The sequence below is a fragment of the Misgurnus anguillicaudatus genome, chromosome 21 (assembly GCF_027580225.2).
Source record: "Misgurnus anguillicaudatus chromosome 21, ASM2758022v2, whole genome shotgun sequence".
NCBI classification, from domain to species: Eukaryota; Metazoa; Chordata; class Actinopteri; order Cypriniformes; family Cobitidae; genus Misgurnus; species Misgurnus anguillicaudatus.
The window spans coordinates 48874438-48897356 of NC_073357.2; the positions used below are offsets into that span (position 1 = coordinate 48874438).

Here is a 22919-nt window from a genome sequence, read left to right on the forward strand (position 1 = left end):
TCTTAATGGACGGATATACGAGACGAGAAGATGGCTGGACAACTGTTATGTGTGGATGGATAAACTCCTTTGACATTTCTGTGTCTCTGAAAAAGGGGGGCGTCCCAGCCCGGCCCTAAAGCTAAGCACTAATGTTATCAGAGGGCCGCTGACTCAGTGCGTGTTGTCTGCAATGATATTCCAAACAGAGCAGATGGAAGCGGATGTTACAGAAGATTGCTGCTATTAACTCATTCTGTCAGTCAATGCAATCATCAAAGCTTCTGTGTACATCACTGGCTACCAGAGTCTCATTCCTGGATATTGAAAACACAGCATGAGTATAAAAGATGAAAGAATGATTCGCGTTTTTTATTTGGATAAGCACAATTATTTAGCTTATAATTAACTATGTGTAAATTATAAAAATGATGACACAAAGACAACTGTGTTTGTGTTAAATGCACTATGCATGGCCCAGTTCCCAATTTTGCAAGATGTAAGGGATACTTGGACTGTACAGCATCTGCCTAACACTTGAATTGGCTCTTTAAGATGCCAAAAGTACGCTTGACTACGCCATACATTTACTTTCTATTTTTTCACTCTCCATCTCTTGCAGACCTCTTTATCGTCTAGAACATAAGCAGCTGACTGTCAGATGTGTGAAACTGTTTCTCGGCTCTTTGTTAAATTAATATTGGTCCTGCCCCCTTGTACTCATTGGTAATGGAAGCGAGTCAGGCATTAACTGCACGCATCTCTATGGCTAGCCACATGCAAGAGTTGCTGTCTTTGCAGAAAAGACCCCCCTCGCTTCAATCTCTTTCTCCCTCCTTAGTTAATTACTGTAATGGTTCGGCTGTCCTTCGGGGAATGCTGAAAGGTCGGGGTTTGGCCCAAAAGAAAGGGAGAGAGAATATACAGTAGAAGGCTAGGAAGAGATGGTTAGCGGCAAACAGTGGCATAACATCTCATAAAGACATGCACATTAAAGATGAGAAAGCAAGAGATCATATAAATGTCAATGCTGTCTCTGGACAAAGAGTGCAAAGTTGTATAGAATTAGTGAGCTGTGGTTGTAAAAATGTAGCTTTTATTGAGAGCGTCTTTTTCCATGTACTGTAGAAGATATAGGTGTTACTAAGTCAAGCTGAGTCCCATTTATTTGTATAGCACTTTTTTTCAATGTCTCAGTGCCTCAAAGTAGCTTTACAAGAAAGAAAAACACGCCACAAAGAGTGTAAACTATTAGGGGTGTGACGAGACACTTAATCCACGAGACGAGACACAAGATTGGGTTCACGAGAACGAGACGAGATTTGTACATTTTTTAAGAAATCCTCAATGATAAAATAAATGAATGGTAAACTGAAATTACATTATTTTAAAATGTTGTAACTAATCTAGGACTGTCCCTAACAATTATTTTGCTAATTGATAATAAAGTAATATGATATTTTTTGGTAATACACCCAAAAATACACCCAAGTGAGAAGTAACATTAAAATTTACATAATAATGACGATGCAACAATAATTGGTTCAAATAAAGCATCAAAGCAATTAAACATATTACAGTAATATGTAGCCTATGTGAAAACCTGCATTACAGTACTACAGTATTATAACAAATGCCTGCAGGGTGCGCTAACAAACCCCCTTATGTTACTTTCACTTTAGATGCTTACTTTTAGCCAAACAACTTTAAATCTTTAATATTTGTCCAATTCTTTACAATAGAAATGATACAGCCACTGTTATTCTTGAGCAAGAACATGCAGAGATAAAGTCATGTAAAGTGAGGGTTAATCTGCTAAGACGCTTCACATCTGACACTGATCAACAGACAAACAAAACGCGTTTTATGCTGCGCTCACACCAGCCGCGGTAGAGGGGTCAAGCGCAAGTGATTTCAATGTTAAGTCAATGCGAGAAACGCACAAAAATTTTTAACTTTGGCGGAAAAACGTGCTGCGTTAACCAATCAGGAGATTGGTCTAGTGGTGACGTGTTAATACAGAAAGCTAGCGGAGTCACAGAAGCCCATGATGCGAATTTCCACGTCTCGAAGACTAGAATTTCACGCGTGGCTTTGACCTGCGAATGAAGCGAGTACATTCCAAATGTTCAAGCTTCCAACTATGCACGGTAGACGTGAATTTGACACCTCAAAGCATCTGGTGTGAACCCACAGTTATGCTGCGATCATACCAGCCGCTGTAGAGGCGCCAAGCGCGAGTGATTTTAATGGTAAGTCAACGTTCGTCATTCACACGAACTAGATGTGCGAATGAGGTGAATTCGCGTCTACCACGCCGCGCTAAACGAATCAATCACGCCGTGGTAGACGTGAATCGACCTCATTCGCGTGTCTAGTTTGTGTGAATGACGCGAATTGAAACGCACAAGCTGAAAAATCTGAACTTTGGCGGAAAATCATGCCGCATTAACCAATCAGGATCTTGCTCTAGTAGTGACGTGATTACAGGAAGCGAGCGGAGTCGCAGAAGCCCTCCCATCACATGAATTTCTCGAATGACTAGAAAGTCACCCGCGAATGAAGCGAGTAAACTCAAAATATTCAAGCATCCAACTTCTTGCGAATAGCGCGTTTTTGCCGCCTCTACCGCGGCTGGTGTGAACGCAGCACAAGATGAACAATTTTGGAAACGCAGTAAAAGACTAAACATAATGCATGCACATTGCACTGGAAAATGTTTAGACAGAAACTTTATGCTGATATTAGGACAGTGGTCGTTTCTCAAACAGAAAGCCGCATCCTCCGGAGGTCGCATGTGCAGGCTGCATACGTCATCAAGCCTGGTTTATTTCAGTTAACTGAACATTACATTTGCAAGTCATAAGCATATTACAACAATTTATGATTAACTAAATATAATAGTAAACTTTATTACTGTTAATAGTCATTATGTATGCAGTCTACAAATGCGACCTCCAAAGGAAGCAGCCTTTTGTTTTCCTCCACGAGAAATCCATATTGAGAAAAGTCGCTTGGTTTCAGCTCAAAAATTTTTTCCACAATTTTAACTTATTTTATTTACTTGCCGTTTTTTTTTCATCATTTAAATTTTGTTGGGTGGTTAATAATTTTTTTGTGGTGTGACCAACTCAGAACACATTTAATGTCTCACTTTACAGGGACTTTGAATATGATCTTATAGATACAGATTTATACACACACCTCATTTTTCTGCGGGTATTCGGCTAAAGACATGTAGACCTATGGACTCGCCTCACATCTTCTGTAAAGCGATTACTCTGCTGACTGCTTTTATTACCACGCTGCTTCCTCAGCCTGTTTTTAATGATCACTTCAAATCTGCAAAAAAGCCAGACTTCACTCAATGATTAACTGTGACCAAAGAATATTTCCTTTATTCTCACATATGGCAAACATTTCTTTTAATGAATTTGATATCGAATAACCATTAGGCCTAGCAGACAGCTTAGTCACCGAAGGCTTCAGTATGCTTACAGAACCATGTCTATTTGACATAATGAATGATATGGTGTCCATTTTACAAAATGGGTCCTTTCAACTTTTTTATTCTTGTTTGAGAAGTAATTGATGGTTGAGGGAGTTTGACAGAGTGAATACAATGACTTTTAACGACAGGGGTTGTAATGTTTTCTGGGTTTTCTCATGTTCCACAATACAATATGTGACCATGGACCACAAAACCAGTTTGTATATTTGTAGCAACAGCCAACAATAAATTGTATGGGTCAAAATAAAATTTCTTACCATAAATATATCAAAAATGTATCATGTGTTGCTAAGGCATTCAATTGGACAACTTTAAAAATAGTAATCTCGGCCAAATGTATGCTAACAAATGGAAAGCTTATTTATTCAGTGCTCAGATATATAAATCGCAATTTCAAATAATTGACTCTTACAATGTCACATATGCATGTTATTCAAGACGGTGTTACCATTAAAATGAACCTACAGGACAAAAAATGTGATGGAATGTTGAATTTATTTGAGATTAGTACATTACTGAACTACATTACTTGCAGTAATAGGTTTGTTTGTAAAAAAGAAAAAAATATTTTAATAAAATGTATTGCCTCCACAGTGCTAGGGTTTAATAAATGGTTGCTAGGACATTGCCATACGGTTGCTAAGGTGTTCTGTGGATGCATGTTGCTATGGGGATTCTAGGGTGTTCTGAGTTGCTAGGTGGTTACTTAGCAACATCCCCAGGTCTCTATTATATTCTGGTCCCTGGATATGGCTCGGGTTCTCCTGCAATGCAAGTATCCTTTTGTCTAAAGCCAGAAATGCAAATAGTTCACAAATATATTCACTAGATACAAGGTACATAAATGAGTATACCTCTACAGGTAGGTGAACTATACAAAGATGAGGTATTTATGAGGTAGATACTGTATGGTAATGTGCAAAAGTATCAGGAATTTATCAAGTTATAAAGGCATGATATAAACATTATAGATTATATGGTGGGGCAGCATTGGAGGTGTGATTACTGTATAGTGTGTTTAGTGCATCTGTGCTTCTATGGTGAACAACATGAATGAGAAAATTATTCAAATATTGTATAAATAATATATACGTTTACAAATACACTACATTTTCAACCCAATGTTATGTGGATCATCCTTGATGTCACACCACAATATCTTACAAATCAGATAGATATAGAAGGTTAAATAAGGCATTTTTGTCACCTGTAATGAAGACGAAATGTTGAAAGACAGATGGATAGGGGAGGATATAGAGGTAAACTGAGAGAGAGAGAGAGAGAGAGAGAGAGAGAGAGAGAGAGAGAGCTGGAGGGGCTGAGGGGAAGATAGGAGAGATGAGTGCATGAGCGTGCAAGACTGAGTCTCATTACTGGAGAGACCCCAGACTCCCACAGCAAATCACATTTATTAAGTCATCAGATGAGCACACACATACAAACACTATTATAACAGAAGATATCAAACTACAGTAACATATCTCCGTAGTACGCAAACATAACATTATCACACCAGGGCAGTGTGAAATACATCGTTTTCTGTACAGTTGTGCATCATACTCCACTAGCTGAGGTCTGCTCTTCTCTAATTATGACCCAAAAGACAAACTAGCAATTGTGCACACAAAAGCTATGCACATTTGGTTAGTCATTATCGCAAAGTGAAGCCCAACAAGGCGATCAGGACCCCAGCCCAAAAGAAAATGTTCTTATGCAACCCTGAAGGGATTTATTTTGCGATAATGAACATCTGAGTATACATAATAAGAGCTTATTATTACACAGCAACCTAGAAATAAAAGCTGTTCATAAACATCCTGGAAAATTTCTGGCTGACATGAGAAACAGAACATGAGCACAGAAAGGTTTTCCAAATTAGCATGGGCAACACTTGTTGTTATGTATAATGGCCCTCGTATATGACTCCCAAATCTGCATTGATCAAAATCACATATTCAAGAAAGCCATGTAATAATTACTGAATATTGCACAATAACACTGTTTATAAAACGGTTAGTTCCAATCCTTGATTCTGATTGGTCAATAGCTGTGCTTTATTCACAATAAAACTTGGCTATGACCGCATAGATATGTATAATAAAGTCTAGATGTGTTACGGCATCACCTGGCGGCCATCTTACCACAGGGAGCTCACTCACTCATAGCATTGTGTTTTAATGATGCAAGTACTTTTAAATGACCATAACTTGCTCAATTTAGGAGATGAAAATCTGACTTTTTCCATGTTTAAGTGCTATAATTGGGTCCCCAGTGCTTCTATCAACCTAGAAAATGTGAAAAAGATCAACCCAATAACTTAGTTTTGGTAAACCATTCTTTGCAAGCATGTTAAAAAAAGGTCTTTGAAATTTGGCTCCCCTTTTGATGTCAGAAGGGGATAATTCCGTCTCATAATCTGCACTATCCAACCACGGCACTGCCATTTAGTGCAGAGATCAACTCATTTGCATTTTAAAGGGGACAGAGAATGAAAAAACATTTTTACCTTGTCTTTGTTGAATAATGGTAATCTACACACATTCAAAAACATACAAAAAGTGCTAAACATGCTAAACATCTCAGTCTCATAGAAATTCCTCTTTTAGAAATGTCAGCCAGAAAACAGCCCAATCTGAAAAACTGATGCTTATGACATCACAGGCATCTAACTGCCCCTCCACTTTAAAATAATTGGCTACATTTTTTGAGTGTCAGCAAAGTCAGCCAATCAGTAATGAGATTGCAAGTTAAGCCAGTAGGGGGAGCCAAATAGGTGCAAAACCACTTGTTTAAAATCCCCCACCCTAATAGAGCTATATGAGAGAGGTTTTTAGGAAGCTTCTAAGGCATTACAGACCCAAACAAAAAAAGTTTTGTCTACATGTCACATCACAGAAAAAGGATAAATACTCCGTTCAATCATTCTATGTCACCTTTAAAGGACCAGAAACGGCACATTTTTGCTCACACCTACAAAGTGGCAATTTTGACATGCTATAATAAATTGTCTATATGGTATTTTGAGCTACTTCACATATGTACTCTGGGGGCACCAAAGATTCACATTTAGGAGTTATTTATTTAAAACGTACAGTCCCTCACTTCCGTCAATACTGATTAATGATTTTAATGACATCATTCTGCACTTCAGCTTCGCATCAGATTCCAGGCTGTGCGGTAACTTTGGCTATTTTAAAAGAGCACGGGCCCACTCAATATGTCTAACTTTCAGTGAAAAAACGTCAATGCATCAAACAAAGCTTTGCATTTCAAGGCACTTTAGTGGGTCTTTAAAAACCAGCTGATATTACCTCATTTATCACACTGGAAGGTCACGTCAAGCACAATGTATTGTGGGACACTGCTTCAGAACCGTTTTTCCCGTGTTGTTTAATATACCGAGAACAGATTCAAGATCAGTGCATCACTTGAACTTCCTCAGGAGACGTTTCAGGCCCTTGTTACTCACACGCTGACATGTTTCATTAAGATTGATAGGACGTGGCTATTTTTTATAACATTCTCACAGCGGTCACTGGATTTACACTTAATGGTTTATTTATTGCGTGTCTATCTATGTTTGAAGCATCATTTATTTGTATATTTCTTTCTTTCAGGAGCAGATACGCTGACCTTTACTCGGCTTAGACAGGAGAAAGGGCTACAGGGTCACACACAGATCTCGAGAGCCTTGAGCAGAGAATACAAAATGTGCAGTAGGGCGTTAACTGTTTTTTGAATGTGTCTGTGCTCCAGAATTTCCTTGGTATGACCCTGATACTTTCTATTCTTGGTCTTATCTGTCTCACTTTCACACACAAACGCTGTCACACATTGTGTGACAACCTCATTTTTCTTATTAAAGTGAATTCTGGGGACTGGAGCTGTCAAACCTTAAACAGGACACAAAGCTTTAAAGGAATAGTCTACTCATTTTCAATGTTGAAATATGTTGTTGCCTTGGCTGGGAGTTGTTGGTGCATCCCTCTGTCATCTGTGTGCGTGCGCGTGGGTGCTGGGGCGCGCTGCGACGCTTCGATGGCGTTTAGCTTGGCCCCATTCATTCGGTGGTGCCATTTAGAGGTGGGGTTGGAAGTGGCCGAGCGCGTCGGCGTTTTTCCTGTTTGAGACGAGTGGTTGTGCGAGCAAGTTTGGTGGTATAAAATAAAACGTAGCGCTTTTCTAAGCGGATTTTAAAGAGGAACTATATTTTATGGCGTAATAGCACTTATGGGAGTACTTCGACTCGGCGCAGTTACACCCTCCCTCTCCCATTATGAGAGTGAGAAGGGGAGCGGACTTTTCAGCCAAGTCGAAGTACTCCCAAAAGTGCTATTACGCCATAAAATATAGTTCCTCTTTTAAATCCGCTTAGAAAAGCACTACGTTTTATTTTGTACCACCAAACTTGCTCGTATAACTACTCGTCTTAAATAGGAAAAACGTTGATGTATGTATTTTGTTGTTATATAACTTTGTTTTACCAACATATTTTTTGGAAACTATTCCTTTTATGTCTCCAAATTCATTAATAACTCTTAAGTTTTTGTTCAAACATCAATTGTTTTCTCTCACAAATGTATGATTACGCTTAAGAAGACATATGAAGAGCTCAGATGCAAAACCCTCTAAGAGTATTGGACATATTGTTTTGGAAATGAGCATTTTCATCAGACTCTAATGTTTAGGTTCAGTAATTTCACTTTAATGGCAATGAAAAGGTTATTAGTCAGTAATTGGAATGCATGATTTTCAGAAATGTTACTTAAAGCGGAATTGAACCCTAGACCAGGGCTAGTCAACTGGCGGCCCGCGGACAAAGTGCGGCCCGCCAATCATCTTTATCCGGCCCGCCGGTTACCTTTGGCCGTTTCTCAATCGGAAGGCTGCAGCCTCCGCAGGTCGCATACAGATGTGGCCCTTAAAAATGCGCGTCTCTGAGAGCAGAATGCCGCGAGGACTTCCGAAATTCTGCGAGATCCCGCAGAAGGGGGGTTCGGTGGGGGATGCAGGAAATACAAAAACCTGTAGATGGCAGTCGTGTTTCATGTAGGCCATACTGACGACAATTTGTGTGCTTAACTTCATGCTGAGCGTATACTCTATGATATTGAAGTAACATGAGACGGATTTTCTGTGTTTAGGAGATACTCTTTGATGCCATACAAATGCAGGCTTTTTTGGCAAACCTTTCGTTGGCGAAGTTTTCTTTGCCAGTTACATAAACAGTGACATATTCTTCATAAAATTTCGACTCAAACGCGCATCATTTGTCTTATTTTTTTCCGTGTACTTACAGTAGAAGAGACGTGATGTATGATAACTGAGTCTTATAACAAAATAACTCGCGAAGACCTTTGAAGAGACCGAGCGCATTTACGCAATATCATTAACTAATTTATCTAATTTTACATTTAGTTCATTTTTGCATCTGAACGTTTAATAGCTTTAACATGGTTGTGTTGCGCTTTTCTGCATTACTGAACAGTAGGAATATAAGTAGAAATATAAGAAAATATAAGTTAAGCGTGTTGTGTGTATTTCCTAATTATAAGCCTTTGGGAAATTGCACCAAATCTAAACGTGCATAAAAACATGAACATGTCATTTAAATAAGCGAAAATCTTTTTTATGAGCTCAAAATTTTGAATATAATGTGCTATTGCAAAAAATTGAATAAGAAGTGTGCACATCCAAAAATATTATGAGACAGGTGCTCGATCACAAAAACACTAAATCACGAAGAAACAAGGAACGGCGCACTGCTGCTGTGGCTCTCAATGTTTATTATTTAAAAGACAACGTTTTGGTCGAAGCGTTGTCTTTTAAATAATAAATATTGAGAGCTATAGTAGCAGTGTGCCGTTCTTTGTTTTTTCGTGATTGCAAAAAATTGCCCATCTCTAAAGGAGAATATTCATCTTTAAAGTTGAAGAAACCAAAAAGTATGTACTGATAAGCATTCGTCAAACATAAATAAATAAATATATATATTAGGGATGTGCCCGAAGCCGAATACGTTATTCGCAAGGGCACGGATAATGGCTTTAAAACGAATAACGAATTCATCCGAATAGCAGAAAAAATATTCGGCCAGACATAATCAAGTGTTTACAGCTAAATTATAAAGCCCTTAAAGCACGCCTAATATGTGTGTTAAGTGAATGAGTGTAATCTATAAAATTACATGAATGAATGACATTTTCTGCGCGTCCCTTATTTAGAAACTCGAGATGTTTTGGAATTAGTTTTAAAACGCTCCTAATATCAAGCTTCTTTTAATCCAACTGTAAAAAATTACCATTTTAGTTTTTTTGTTTTATTTAATTACACAAGACCAGAAAACCTTGATAAAATGCTGCACTCTGATAATAAAATATTCGTTAATAACTCCGTGTCTCCGTGACTTCGGTCACAGATGATCTTTAAATTACTTCAAGTTAAAGCCAGCTTCATTGTCAATCTAGGTGAATATAAAATAAACAAGTAAATAGATAAAAATATGAAAATGTAACATTTTAAAAGCAAAATGTATACTGAAGATTATTATGACATGAATTGCAATTAACATAAAAAAGTTAGTAAATAACAGCTGAAACATTTGAATTACAACTTTCTAATTACCTTGTTTAAAATATTTTTGCTTGTTTTGAACTAAAACTGACTTTAAATAATAGAGAATACTGTTATTTAAAATTATAAACGAATATCTGATTATTTATTAATTTAGATGAAGATTAATGAGAGTTTTTTTTAAACAATTCGTTCTGTTCGCGCAAACGCTGTAGGCTATGGACATATTTAATAATGAGCTTAACAAGTTTTTTGTAATGCTTAATATGCTTTCGTAAATTCTTGCCAAAACAGATTTTTTTACTATTCTGTCTGCAGGTACTTGCGTGTCTGTGCGTTGGTTTCGGATCTGTCAGTCAGTACGAGTCTTGTTGATCTTAATAACTTTTTAACATAAATCAGTCCCGAACTTTATCTCTCTTAATAACTTTTTAAACATCAAGCAAGTTCCGGATTTTATTTTCAAATTCCTGCATGTTTTTAAACCGAAACCAAGATGTCAGACATGACATGCATCTTAGTATTAATCATTTCATTCTCAGAAAACGTATTAGATGTTTAATTAATAGGGTATTTGAAAACATCCCACTCATTTAGACAGAATGGGTCATATATGTAATGTGCTGAAAGACACAATAAACGCTTACAGCGCTCTCAAGTTCAACGCAGATAGGCACAAGCTGTATGAGGGTTTGAAAATTAGAAGTTTGTTTTCCATGCCTATTATTAATGAGAATCAAGTTATTTGTCTTTTTGATAAAAAAATGTGTAATATTATTTTTAATATTACACATTAAAAATTACACATAATATTTTTACAGTTATTTAAGTTATAATTATAATAAAAGCAAAAATTCATTTAAAATTGTAATACATATTTAATGCTAACTTTACTTACAAATTCAGAAAATATTTTTTACAGTGTATAAATAAAACGACATGAAGGAAGTTCATTCCAAAATGTAATGCGTCTAGTAGCAGCTACCACTGACACAGAAAGTCAAGAAATTAAAAACCACCCACCCCCAGGTCTGCCAATTCTTTGCCAACCCCCAATTCTAATCTCCTCTCAGCGAGCGAATCAAAAGAAAACCTTGCAGTTGCTTTGTTTAAACGCAAATCTAGGCCTACTACGCTGTAAGTTATTTTAAATGAATTTCTATAACTAAAATTAAGTGGATATCGGGTAACTTAATTTGACATAATCAGTTCACACGCCAAACCAAGCTATTTTTCACGCTGAGAAGTAAAAAATAAGTTTTCCTGCTATACAATTAATAAAGGAGGTGCTGGTATACACAGAGAATTCCTGTCGAGTTTAGCAGAACGGTTTTTAGGTGTGGTCAACTTTACGCAGCGCCGCAAGAGCAGACAAGCAGATGACATCAGAGTACCGCGAGAAATAAGGCGGAGGAGGTTGGTTTCAATCGCTCTCGCGGTACTCTGATGTCATCCACTCATGTTTGAGTCTGTATCAGATGAAAATACAGATTTTGAGGAACAACTTATTGTTTGGAGATTGTCAATGGACGTTTCTTAGTGGTAAGTTTGTTTTTCAGTATGGACCAAAACGCCAAATGCATAAAATAAAAATGTAGTAATATTGTAATGTCTTGGCATGATATGTTTTCTAAAATGTTTAAAAATGAACAAATCAGTTGTGCGAAACTACACAGATATTTTTTTTAATGAAACATATTCAGTGGTTTCAGACAGTGCCTCATGGTGGTTCACTTTGCCCCACAGCCACCATTTTGGGAAAACTGCCTAGCTTAGTAATTCAGGCTAATCTTTAGCTAAATCATTCGCCTATCACCAATATTTATGGTATATTTAGACCTGAATAAATCTACTTTGACATAACCACCTGGTATGTATAAATTTTACTTTGATAGGATAGGATTTTTTTGTAAAAAAAAATCACTTTAATCATAACTCTTTAATTTGTCCTTCCCCTTAACATAGCCAAATATAAATTATGGTTGCTACCTGTATTTGTGGTCACACGGCTACAAATCTGTATGGTTGCCTAGATAAAGGCTTATTTTGCTCCACTCTCCTGTACTTTGTATTAAGAAACGGCTACAGAAGCCGGAGCGCGAGCTACAAACTACAGAGCGAGTGCGCGGGTGCACAATGGTGAAAGAGCAACACACAATGTAAATAACTAGACCAGTGCTCGCAGTACAGACACTTTATATTTTAGCGTACTGCGTACCTTCACTTCCTTTTGCGTGCCACCACTTCTCATGTTGCTGGTACTCTGCTGTAAAGAGTCAAAGGGCGTTTCTTTGTGGCGCTGCGCAGACAGTTCGGCACCGAAGACATCAAAGTACCGCAAGAGCAAGTCGAAATGTTACAAAATGGTCCGACTTTACCTTTGCTCTCGCGGTACTCTGATGTCAAACGCCGACCAGTCAGCGCCCCACCATTTAAAGTCGAACACACAAAGCGTCAAGGCCTGGGCCCGGTTTCCCAAAAGCACTTATGAATGAACGATTACTCCAGAGCATTCGTAGATCTACGATGATTTTCAAGTGCAACTTACGTTACGAAGCTTTTGGGAAACAGCCCGTAATTCTAAGATGATTCGTACGATCGTTTTTACGATCTACTTAGCCTTACGATGCTTTTGGGAAACCCGGCCATGGTCATGACTTGCACATTGTGTGTTGCTTTAGTGTAATATAAAGTGCTCATTTGGTTTGGTGTATTTTGAGTGTGGCAGTCATTCTATTAGCCCCAATCAATCACAAATCATCGCTTCTCCTATTTCTTAGTAAGTGAACTGAATCTAATCTGCTGTCATCTGCAGTTATATTTACAGAGACCAGTTAGATTTTAAGAACTTTTTTTGCCACTTTTAAAACTGTAAAACTAAATAAAAAATATCATATGATATGCCGAATGAGCATATAAACATATGTTTTCTTGTTCGCTCCACGGGTTTAAACGCCGTTTTTTTCCTAAAGAATAATGTTAAAACTTTATTGGTGGTGGTTGAGAATAATTTATATGGCAAAATAATTTTAGCGCAATATAAATGTATCATATTGTTATTCTTAATATAAGAGAATACTCATATATTTTTACAACACTTTTAAATTTAAAACATACATATAAAGATGCTTAGTACAATAGCTTTGCTTCTGACAACAAGTTTCTGTAATAAATCAGTAAATCAATCATAAAATGTTTTGACAGTGCCTAATAAAATGCTTGTCAATTCAAACAAAGCTGAAAGGTGTATAAAACCGCTTGAATTAACAATATCTGAACTGTGCTCTTTTGCATACCTCTACTTTTCTCATGTCTTTCTTTATACCACATTTATCTCTTTAAAATATTGCTACTTTTAGAAATAATTTGTTGGCATTTTTTTGTATACTGAACACTTTATACACTTTATATTTTACCAAACCCTGTTGCTGAAGGAGACGGACCGGAGCTCCGGCAAGGTGTGTTGTGGACCCGAGGAGGCGGAGCTGTGCTCCGGCCCAATTTAACCTATCTTTCTGGTACTTCCACTAACTGAGGTATCCGTCCTCCTTTGATGTCTGCCTGGTATGATTTTATTGGTCATCTAGGAATAATTTTCACTTTATTTTACCTAATGGGGCGCAGCGCAAACCCGTTGGTCTGTGACATCACACTACCGTGAGATCTATTCAAAAGCATGCTGTAGGCCTACTGTCTCGCGGTGCTACTGTAAGATGTCACATGCCGTCCGATCGGTCTGCGTGGCGCCGCAAGATCGTCAAACGAGCGCTGAGCATTGAGTCAAATAAGACAAGCGTCAGAAAATTACCGAGGTCCGGACGGCCATGCCCTTTGTTTTGCCTCAAAATGCAGACAAATAATGTTTTTAGTAAGGCATGTTTGTTAAAACTAATTTTATATTCTATTTAAACTAAGGCTTAGTCCTAGTTTACGCTTATAAAAAACCGTCCTACAGCTCCTGAGGGGGTGCTCTCTCACTATTCACATGTAAATAAAATGGTTAGAAACCGGTTTTTCTGGTTCTCATTGCAGGACTGTGCGGGTGGAGGGCATTCCGTTTTCATGTGGAGACACTTAACAAACACATTTGAAATACACCAAGTTCCAGATTACAAGCAACACCAAAACACATCACGTTTGGGAGCAGTGCATGTAGGCCCTACTTATTTGAGTATAATGGTAGAGTATTGTGTTGGACACTATTTCAAATTGTCCTTTTCTCCACACAAATAAAACACTGATGTGCATGTCCATAGATCTTAGAGTCATTGCTATCATTTTCACTTTGTGTTGGGTTAATTCCCTGACCAGACCTCGATCGTTTTCTTACGCTCGTCTTATAATTTGGCTCAACGCTCAGCGCTCGTGTGGCTTCTTCCTGCACCGCGCAGACCGATCGGCATGTGACGTCTTAGCAGAGGTGGGACAAAGTCATTAGGCTTGTTTGAGATGCAGCTTGCCTTGCCTGAAATTCAGATGAGAGCAGACGCCTGCAGTGAGGGGAGGAGTGAAAAAAGAGCTTTTAAGTCAGACACTTCACCAATCTCGCAGTCCAGTCGACTACAAACGTCAGCATAGGCAGAGATCACGTTCGCGTATTTTATCGCGGATTAAATAGATGCAACCTAAATACCAATAAATTCATTTACATAAAGATGTTTATAAGGAGAATCAACGAAGGTGAAGTGTTCGTTACTTGAAAAGGTTACTTAGTAAATGTTGGGATGAATAAATCTAGTGGTAATACAAATTCGTTTCTGTTGTGTGAAATATAAACAGCTCACAGTACAAATAAATCAACACCAATACAGAAGTTTACAGGAATTCATAAAAAAATATAAATATCATAGTAAAGAACAATTGAATTAATATAAAAACTACTACACGAATTAGAGTTTTTAGAATTAACAAGTCATCAGCTGACAGAACCTGGCCAATGAGCATTAAGCTGTGTCGTCAGCAAGTCTTTTCCCATCGTGCTTTTCGTCAACGCAGTCGGTGGAGAGCAACTGCGCTCGGCTGTAGAATCCGACGAGCCCGCCTCTCCATCGCGAGAGTTATTTTGCACACGTCAGCGTGACATCAGAGCAAGTCGGACGTAAGTCGGACACTTTTCTAACCAACATGCATCTTGCGCGGATCACCGGTGATCGATTCTGCGCAGAATTTGCTCATCTTAAACAAGCCTTTTGTTATGCAAGTCACAAGTTTGCTCTAAGCAGACCTTTTGGTGATGTCAAAGTACCGCGAGAGCGATTCAAAGCGGATTTCTCCACGTGATAACTGGAATCGCTCTCGCGGTACTTTGCTGTCACTCGGCTGTGGGTTTTGGTAGCGCTACACCAGTCTGCTCCCCAGTCACTTTCGCGCCGCTATAGTAATTTCATATGCCGATTGGATCGCGCAGTTCGGCAGAAAGTCAAACACACCAAATATATAGCCTAATATGTATATGCATTTCAACCCGCTAAAGTAGCAAGTGTAGCATGCTAATGGAGCGGCGCGGCCGTGTGAATTTTTTGTGAAATGGGTCAGTTGCTGCTGATTCTTGCCATAGCTCCGTTGCCCAAATGCGCACGCATACGGTGCCATGTCATCATTGTGTACAAACAGTTAAATGGTCTATTAAGTTTTAAGATGAAGTCAAAATGAAACCGAGATGACCAATAAAATCAAACCAGTCAGACAGAGGTGCAACACAGGTCAGATGCGCAGTTAGTGGTAGTGCAAGAAAGATGTAGCCTAAGTAATCAAACGCTGACTATTATATACAGCAGTTTAATGACGAGAAATGTGAAACCGCAGTGACTGTCAAGGTGACAGGACAAGAAACATTACTGCAGTTGAGCACATATGGGTGTCCAGATTTAATGCGCTGCTCTTACTCCCTTCAGTAATTCACTTTCCGTTATTCAGCGTGTTTATTAACAAAATTCAACGCCACCCTTTAATTCTTGAAGATATGTTTTTTTACTGTATAATAATTAGATTCACTGTGTTGTGCTGCTAAGCTTGAACTTGAAAACGATGCATCACGTGCGCGGTACAACGCTTCATCCACCCGTAGTGCGCGTGCACGGAGTTTAAATGTTCATATTTTGGCTTGAACATTTTATTGCATTTAGTCCTAAGGCCTACCTGTTAAAGTCATTAAAGTTAATTAAATAACAAAAGAAGAGAAAGTGTGCAGCAGTGTGCCCAGGATGGTAAAATAATTATTACAATGTATTCCTAATGACCAACAAAAGTTTTCTGCATACTAATATGGTTTGAAATCTATAGGTATTTGATTCTTTGGTTTTCTGATTTATTAAAATTCATATATGTAGAGCAGGGAAATAAGAAGTTTTTTTCCTGGGGTGCATGCCCTAGAAAATACTTATATGGACCTCGGTATTTATAAAATCATGCAACGCGGCGTGTTTGTCTTTATACACATGTTATGAAATTTATTATTTTAACCCTCAAGAGTTCCTTTAAAAAACTTCCTTAAGTGTTCCTAAGGCCACAAAATGACACCTTCCCAAAACTGCTCTAAAAATATCATACGTCAATATTTTCTTTCATTTTAAATGATGCTATCTTTTAGAACTACTTCTGCCTGAAACATACATATCAAATATTAATATAATTTGTGAAAATTTTAACCCTTTATATGCCTGTTTGTTTACATTAGCCCATGTTTTTTTAACAGAAAAAACAAAAAAACTAAATATTTTCCAAAAAACACATTTGAACCACCATGTTATTATTATTTTTATTATACCCCGAGATGATTCAAAGATTGGTAGCAACATTGATTTTCATGCATTGTTATTTTTTGAACAGAGTCAGATTTTATAAAAAACTTCCTTAAGTGTTCCTAAGGCCACAAAATGACACCTTCCCAAAACTGCTCTAAAAATATCATACGTCAATATTTTTTTTCATTTTAAACGATGCAGTCTTTTAGAACTACTTCTGCCTGAAACATACATATCAAATATGAATATAATTTGTGAAAATTTTAACCCTTTATATGCCTGTTTGTTTACATTAGCCCATGTTTTTTTAACATAAAAAAACTAAATATTTTCCAAAAAACACATTTGAACCACCATGTGATTATTATTATTATTATACCCTGAGATGGGTCAAAGATTGGTAGCAACATTGATTTTCATGCATTGTTATTTTTTGAACAGGGTCAGATTTTATAAAAAACTTCCTTAAGTGTTCCTAAGGCCACAAAATGACACCTTCCCAAAACTGCTCTAAAAATATCATACGTCAATATTTTTTTTCATTTTAAACGATGCAGTCTTTTAGAACTACTTCTGCCTGAAACATACATATCAAATATGAATATAATTTGTGAAAATTTTAACCCTTTATATGCCTGTTTGTTTACATTAGCCCATGTTTTTTTAACAGAAAAAACAAAAAAACTAAATATTTTCCAAAAAACACATTTGAACCACCATGTGATTATTATTATTATTATACCCTGAGATGGGTCAAAGATTGGTAGCAACATTGATTTTCATGCATTGTTATTTTTTGAACAGGGTCAGATTTTATAAAAAACTTCCTTTAGTGTTCCTAAGGCCACAAAATGACACCTTCCCAAAAACTGCTCTAAAAATATCATACGTCAATATTTTTTTTCATTTTAAATGATGCAGTCTTTTAGAACTACTTCTGCCTGAAACATACATATCAAATATGAATATAATTTGTGGAAATTTTAACCCTTTATATGCCTGTTTGTTTACATTAGTCCATGTTTTTTTAACAGAAAAAACAAAAAACTAAAAATTTTCCCACAAAAAAACATTTGAACTACCATTTGATTATAATTATTATTATACCCTGGGATGGGTCAACGATTGGTAGCAACATTGATTTTGATGCATTGTTATTTTTTGAACAGGGTCAGATTTTATACAAAACTCACACTTGTGATCCTAAGGCCAAAATGACACCAAAATGACACCTTCCCAAAACCTGCTCTAAAAATATCATACTTCAATATTTTTTTCCACTTTAAACTATTAAATCTTTTAACACTACTTCTTCCTGAAACATACATGTCAAATATTAATTAAATTTGTGGAAATTTTAACCCTTTAAATGCCAATATGTTAACGTTAATCGAACCACAGTGTTCAACTGATGTCGTAAAACCTTTTGTGGGACATCGTAGCCCAAATAGTGACCTGTCCTGATTTCTCACTCCAGAGACTGAGAGCTAATTAATTTTTTATCTGTAAACACCTGTCAGAATGAGCAGCCCCACATAAGCCTGCAGTTTCTCTGTCTCAAGATCTCTCCAGTCTGTGACTGTCTCCCATTTAGGTTTGTCATGGCCCCTATATGCTGCAGGATTTCATGCATCAGCATCAATGAAAAGCTTGAAGTCAGGGCTGATTCGGGCAGTGGCATAGTGTGTGAGCCCTGGGATCAAATCTCTGGCTGCTGGAAAGTAGCGGAGCGTCTCCATGTTTGTGGGAGACCAGAAGATTTTTCAATTTTTGACGTCCATCCTGCCGCCACTTCATCCATCTCCTCTCCGCTCTCACCTTCTGACAAGTCTTCTGAAGATCTCTCTAATGAATTAGACTCCAGCTGGTCTACTTCTACCTCTGAGGCCTCCGTGTCGACCTCAGAATCCTCGGAGGAAGATGAGGAGCCATCCTCGCTCTTGAAGTGCATGATTATTTCAGGAGCCTTATGTGTGCTGTAATGCCTTGCCATTTTCACTACACTCTTAAAATTGATGTGTTAAAATTTTACACAAAATATGTGTAAAAGGATTTCAACACATTTTTGTGTTAGAACTGACACATAATGTGTAAATATTATGCTTAACTGCTTACACAATGAATGTGTAAAACATGTTTACCAGTAATTTAATGATGATTTATATTTAAACGAAGTAACAAAATAAAATATATCTACTGTTAACCAAAATATATCTACTGTTAACCACTACTACCACATAACAGCCAGCGGGGATTTTCATAAGGACTTGCCGAGATCAAGCTGCGTTGGGCGTGGTACATTAGCGCTGAGTATCCGGTGGTTGTCTGGATCAGAACTCCGAAAGAGTCGGAGCAGATTTTTTAATAAACGCTATCTTTATAAACCGACCGCACATTTGATCTTTTTATACATACATTCTCGCCTAAATAGCTTTTGAATATACATTTTGTGACACAATAAGAGTAATATTTCAAACATTATGCAGGCGTTCTCTTCCATTGGTGGCTGTTGTAAGTTCACACGAGTCAGCTGATGACGTTTCACTTGGACAGACAACCACGCATTGTTGTATATTTTTTTGCGTGTGTTATTATTATTTTATTATTATGAAATTCGTGAACATTATTATTGAGCCTTGGCAGTCTATTTAGTATTTGTTTTATTGAGGAGAAAAAAAACTGACAAGAACGCATATTGTGTTGCGCCTGCGCTGTGACGTTCTTTTTTCAACCGCATTTCCAGTCGAGAGGTCAAGAATGCTCCTGTCTGCATCAGGTAAGAATTTAAATTAAAAATTACCGTTATAATATGATATCTATTTTTCATTTAGTGTAATAAACTTTAGCATTAATTGTGCAGGAGACTGTTCATTTAAACTTTATTGTGGTAACGTTAAATGCTCGCTCGTTTTGCAAAGTTACGTTTGGAGATTCATGTTAACAGTCATTGTTTAATGAAAGGCACATTGGACTACGGGTTAGTATGTGTGACACTTGCAGCACTTTAACGTAAATCTTTAACACCGTGTCATAAAATAGACGTGACACGCGGTAACGGGTTTCTTTTCAGTTTATGTCCTGACGTTAATAGGACGGGATATTATAAATTATGCCTTTCGATTATCGCGACGCCTCGTCGCGTTTGGTTAAGCACATGGTGGATCTGTATGCACGTCACTGTACCTACTGTACACCTGTGAGCGGCATGACGAGACAAAAGACGGTAAAACTCATTATTATTCGGTGATGCTGTAACATACTGGATGCACCACCACATTTTATAATAATGTTTTTTATTTTCGTGTCGCGCCCTCGCGTTCAACATAACGTAGTGGTCTAAATGTAAGGAGTCAAACTTTACGAACCTTTCACTGCTTGCAGTAAGGCTGAAGTGCTAGGTAGTGAATAAAATGGGTGTAGTCTTGTGCTACTAGATGTAAATCACAATTCTTGTGTCAATGTTTGTTTGTAATCTTTTTCAGCTATCCATCTGAAAAAGAAAAGCTGGCACTCGCAAAGGAGATTGTGTTGTTGGATTATGGTCTCATTTTTATCAAAATGAGGGACATGTACTGTAAGAAAGCTTTGTTTTACATACTTCATTAATGTGTATGAAATTACTTACTTGACAATGTGTATAAAAACTGTACTTGACTCTAACTTAGTGCTATTTTTGCATTGATCATGATAGGAGCATTTTTCTTTATTTTTTCTTTTTTTTTTTGATGGGCCATCACACAGTGGATTTATAAAAATGAGACTACAGAACATCAGACGGAAGCTTCAATGGAGTTGACGTGAGAGGACATCATCAATAAAGAATGCCATTGACAAAACCTTCAGTCAGCAACGGAGATGGATACAGGTAATGACAAAATCACCAACTGTTGGTGAAATCTTTAAGGAATATCCCCAATGTCTGGACATGCCAGTCTTTGTAATATACTTAACTGCAGATAACTTTAAACAAAGTGTTTCATCATTTCAATATTAATATTTCTTATTAAATTTACTGAAGGTGGACATCAAGTTTTCCAGACTTACCGATAGGAAAGAAGACATGTTTATCAGGAAATGGGAGATGACAATTATTGAGAAACTCAGGGAAATAGCATCTTTAGAGAAGAAAATGGACATCAGACATTCATTGAAGAAAGCTGACAGTCAACATAATGGTATGATTTCCTGTCTCTGTTCCAAATTTTTTATTTGGAAAATGACATTTAAAATGTAACATTTAATGTAAGATATAAAAGTAATCCTTTTTAAAGAATTTTTTCTCATAATTTATATTTTGCATGTGACCTGCATGTTTACCACACCCAGATCTTCTGCTGTGTGAATTCTGTGTGAAGTCTCAGACCTGTGGGACTTGGTGGCGGTAAGCTTTGTGACTAAAAACTTTATATAAAATAAGTAATTTTCATGCAACAACATTTTCTAATGATGTATATTGTTTCATTTCTGTAGGCTGGTACCAGCGTGACCTCTTTGCTTACTAAATGATGAAAAGGTGTCTAAAATCAGCTCAGCCACAGTTGGTTTCCAGCGGTTCTTCAGGACATAGAGGCCACTATGTAATTGTCGCAATGAATGATTCTCTTGCCTTTCCACTTGATGTTTACAATCTGACCTGTGCGGTAGAAAGACTTTTCAAATTTACTAGCTAAGTAACCTTAAGTATCCCTGCCAACTGTCTTCAGGTTTTTTTTTTGTATGAATATGATCTACCCTTGTCCCAGTCCTCTTGCAAACGATCCAAGCCAATGGAGTTTCAAAATGGACCGAAAATTGCAGTCTGTTTTAACCAATGCATGCACTGTGTGGCGGTTTCCCGGACAGGGATTAGACTAGTCCTAGACTAAAACATTTTTAAGAGCTGTCCAAACTGAAAACAACTTGCACTGACATATCTTAAAATACATCAGTGCCCTTTGTTTTGCCTCAAAATGCACACAGGTAATGTTTTTAGTAAGGCATGTTTGTTAAAACCAGATATATTTCCTAATTAATCTAAGGCCTAGTCCTGGATTAAGATAATCCCTGTCCGGGAAACCGCCCCTAAATATTTTGTGATGGAAATTTCTTTGAATACACTTGTCAAGTTCATTTGAAGTATTTTTCTTAATGTAAAATAACGTGTTAATGTTTCAGGACAAGGTAAGAATTTTTGATAACTTGTATGTTGAAAACGATTTCAGACATTGTTTCAACATGTTTAGCACATGTGCTTTTAAATTCAATGAATTATTTTATAAATGGTGTTTTTTTTATGTATGAATGTAATGTATGTTTGAAGTGATTATACTTGCACTTAAATTTATTTAAATTAGCATACATCTTGCAGCATAAAGTACTAGCATATTTTCATGCTAGCATTAATTGTCAAATATTTATTATTATACAAATAAATGTTGTGAACAATATTTAATAGTTGTCTGCTTGATTTCATTATTTAAAGTTTACAAATCGTATGTTTTTTTTTCTCTTTTATATTAAAACTAAACAATTACTGGGTAACACACAGTTGTGTTAAATTAATAGAAAGTTACACATTAATGTGTTTACTGAAGCAACACATTTTTTGTGTTGCATTTTATAACACATATTCTGTGTTAAATTTAACTCAACATGTGTTGTCCCTGCGCACACTCAGAACATGTGTAAAAAATAACACATGTTGTGTTGTTTTTAACACATTTGTTTTAAGAGTGTACTTCTGCTATACTGTTCATACTTATAGCAGTGTATTTGCATAAACAACATGAGCGAGAAACAAAATGAAGATTGATTTTGTTTCGGTTCTGGCCTCTCATCGTTTTTATTACTGAATTAGTTTATAACGCAGAATGTGCCTTTCAAAGAGAGAAGAATTTGGATATGTTGATTATGCCCCCCTGCCTCACTCAACATCGACTCCACCCCGACATCACCACCACCCCCTTACCACTCAGACACACTTTTTTTACACACACACCAATTTTCAACATTAAAGGTTTATCTTTTCAGCAGCTATGCGGTCCGCAGAAAACAGCAAAAATTGTGACATTTTGATGAATGCATGAAATGGTAAAAAGTAGCGCCACCTGGTGGACAAGTATAAAAATTAAAAC

The 22919-nt window shown here is 37.0% G+C and overlaps 2 long non-coding RNA genes across 2 annotated transcripts in view; one reads left to right on the forward strand and one right to left on the reverse strand.

Annotated features, from left to right (window-relative positions):
• Positions 1-22919, reverse strand: part of LOC141352998 (uncharacterized) — a 67022-nt gene that overhangs the window by 37575 nt on the left and 6528 nt on the right. The gene's annotated exons all lie outside the window — the stretch shown is intronic.
• Positions 19891-21925, forward strand: LOC129416834 (uncharacterized). Its single transcript, XR_008635575.2, has 5 exons — positions 19891-20380; positions 20498-20671; positions 20825-20981; positions 21133-21187; positions 21277-21925. It is a non-coding gene; the product is annotated as an uncharacterized lncRNA (long non-coding RNA).